This window comes from Carlito syrichta, unplaced genomic scaffold, assembly GCF_000164805.1.
Source record: "Carlito syrichta isolate Samal-C Ts95f unplaced genomic scaffold, Tarsius_syrichta-2.0.1 Scaffold309041, whole genome shotgun sequence".
Classification (NCBI taxonomy): domain Eukaryota; kingdom Metazoa; phylum Chordata; class Mammalia; order Primates; family Tarsiidae; genus Carlito; species Carlito syrichta.
The window spans coordinates 1889605-1893026 of NW_007253137.1; the positions used below are offsets into that span (position 1 = coordinate 1889605).

General features: G+C 39.3%; 1 pseudogene; it reads right to left on the reverse strand.

The window, feature by feature from the left end:
- Nucleotides 1-1305: 1305 nt before the first annotated feature.
- LOC103269052 lies at nucleotides 1306-2182 on the reverse strand (annotated as a pseudogene).
- Between the last annotated feature and the right edge of the window lie 1240 nt (nucleotides 2183-3422).

Sequence of the window (3422 nt, forward strand, 5' to 3'; positions counted from 1 at the left end):
CATGCTGTGCCATTAATCTATTTATATCAATTCCGCACTTTCTTAAAAATTATTGTAGTTCTGAAATATGTTTTGAAATATAATAGTGTAAATTCTCCTATTTGTTCCTTCAAAATTGCATTGGCTATTCTATGTCTTTTGAATTTTCATATAAGTTTTGGGATCAGCTTGATCAGGATTTCTACAAAAATACCTGGCGGGATTTTTATTGGGATTGCATCAGATCTATAACTCATTTTAGGGATAATTGACGTCTTACAATATTGAGGTTTCTAGCCTCTGCATATGATGTATCTCAATATTTATTTAGGTAGTCTTTAGTTTTTTCAACAATATTTTTGGCATAGTTTTTATTAAATTTATTCTTAGGTATTTGATGAATTTTTTATACTTTTATAAATGTATTTTTATAAATAAATGTTGATACTTTTATAAACGGTATTTGCATATTAATTTTCCAATTGTTTGTTGCTAAAATGTAGAAAATGCAATTGTTTTTGTGCACTGGCACTGTTTGGTAAATTTACTTCTTGGTTTTGGTAATTTGTAGATGCCTTTGAATTTTCTATATAATCACATCACCTGCAGAGACGTTTCATTTTGCTTCTTCCTTTATGATTGTTATGCCTTTTGTGTCTTATTCTTGCTGCATCTCACTGACTATGACCTCCAGTGGTGAGAGTGGGCAGGAATCTCTTAACTATGATAGTAGAGGTAGGTTTTTCACAAATACATATTTTGAGATGGAGGAAGTTTCCTTCTATTCCTCATTTGCTGACAGTTTTTTTTTTTTCTTTTTTGGTTGTTTCTGTTTTTTAATCATGAATGATATTGAATTTGTCAAGTGCTTTCCCCACATCAGTTGAGCTGGTCATATGGAGGGTTTCCTTTTTTCTGTTAATGTGGTGATTGATTAATTAATTGATGAATGTGAAATCAGTCCCTGCAGTACAAAATGATGTCTTCCTTTTCATTTCTAATATTGATTATTTGTGCTTTTCTCCCCTCTCTCATCTTCATCAGTCTCACCAGAGACCCTTATTTTCTATTTTAACTGTACCTGAAAATTGTTAAAATGTCATATTTTTGGCATTGTTCAGTTTATTATTTTCTAATTTTCACCAGAATTATTTCTTTGATCCTTTAATTATTTAGAAATCAATTTCCTACAAATGCATTAGCAACAGGTTTTATAGTGTAGGATTTTTTTTTTGCTTTTTTCTTTTCTTTTTTTCCCTTAGAAACAAGTTTATTTTCTGCCAGACTTATTTCCATGTTGCTTAAGAGCCTGTGTTGCTTAAGAGGTTAAGACCACTCAATGGTTGTCCCTACCCATTCAGTGACCTGAGCAGTGGGAGCTGCAAACCAGTCTTCTGTGGCAGGCTGAGCACTGCAATCTTCAGTAGGAAACTGCTGAATTGGCACGGAGGGCACCTGCACACCTTCAGACCAGTCTGCAACTTCAGGCTGAGTAGCAGTGAACTCAGGAGCTGGAGCAGTTCATTCACCCTGAAATTCTTTGGTCACAGCTTTTTCAGCACCAGCCTGCTCTTCCTTTTCAATCTCTTCAGTATCTCTGTAGAAGTAGAGATCAGGGATAACCTCCCACGGGTGTTCACGGGAGATGGTGCCACACATGCGCAGAACTTCCCGAGCCAGCATCCACCACATCAGACCCACTGAGTGAGCTCCCTTATTGTTGCACGGGGTAGCAATATAGCGCAGAGGAGAGTCTGTTACACAGAGCAATGGTGGGCAGGTTAACATAAGATGCCTCTGTGAGAGGCTGGTGATCAGCCCTGGGAGCAGTAACCACCAGCAGACGGGGCTCCCGGAAGACTGCCTGGAACTGGTTGGTGAAGGTTCCAGGAGTGAAGTGACCAGCGATAGGAGTGGCTCCAGTGGCAGCAGCAAACTTCAGCACAGCCCGCTGGTCAGTATTCCTGGAAGATATGACACTGACATCAGCAGGGTTTTCAATGGCAACAATGGCACGAACTGCAAGCAGAAGCTTCTCCCAGGTCCTCTTCAGATTTATAATATAGATGCCATCACTCTTCCTTTTATAGATGTACTGTTCCATTTGGAAGTCAAGGTTGGTGCCACATAACTGGGTGCCTGCTGCAAGGAATTTGAGGACATCCTCCTCCTTCATTTGCAGGACGTCAAGGACTCTGGACATTGTGAAAATTTCCCTCTAAGTTACAACGGGAATTGAGAACAACGCCTTATAGACCCCTCTGCGGGTAGCGCGAAAAGGTTTGTTTTTTTTTTCTTGTTAGCTTAACTGTATTTTGGCTAGAGACCATTGTCTACATTGCTTCAATACTTAGACATGTGTTGTGAGTTACTTTATGTGGTCAATTTTTGTAAATGTTTCTCAGTGAAAATATTGTGCAATTCTGTAATTGTTGGGTATCATAAGTTGAGTCAGATTTGTTTATTGTGTTGTTGAAATATTTCACATTCGTAGTGATTGTTTTGTATGCCTGTTCTATCAGTTCCTATGATAAGAATCTTTGGGGATGCATCAGTTTCTTCTTGTATTCTACCAATTCTTGCTTTAGATTTTTCAGACTCTATTATTAACTTTATTTTGGTTAGAATGTACCATATTTTTCTTTTATCATTCTCTAATCTTGTGATTTCTCTGCATAAAAATTTCAGACTGACAATAATTAGTCTTTTAACTGGTACATTTAACATTTACATTTGATGTAATCATATATATAATATGAATTCTTTGGTGATCTACAAAACAGAGCGGTTGAACACAACAAACAGTGATCTCCCTGTGGGTTAGGAACCCAAGAGTGGCTTAACGGAGTGGTGCTTCAAGGGTGCTCCTGAGGTTCAACCAATGTGCCAGATGAAGCCGCCTCATCTGAAGGCTTGACTGGGATCAGAGGACCCACCTTCATGGTGGCACACTCACATGGCTGTGGGCAGAGACCTCAGTCCCTCCCATGCACACCTCTTCATAGGGCTGCTTGAGTGTCCTCACAAAATGGTAGCTGGCTACCTCCAGTGAGGGATTCATGAGAGACCACTAGAGTCATAACATCTTCAGGCCTCACCTGAGATGTCATCTACCCCCACTGCTGCATTCTCTATTGGTCTCTCATCCCAATCCTGATATAACAAAGGAGGGGAGCACACAGTGCATGCCAAGAGGTGGGGGCCATCTTTGAGCCTGATGACCACAATATCCACTGCCTGATTTCATTTCATTTTTGTTTACCTGATCCATTCTATGTCCCTTTTTCTCTGTTTCTTGCCTTATTTTTGAATGATTATTCTTCTCTCATACTGTTTCCTTCTGGTTTGGAGGTTGCTCACTGTTTCTGGTCTTTTGTTGCTATTGTTTTTTGAGTCAAGTTCTCACTCTGTCCCCCTGGCTTGAGTGCAGTGGCATGATCACA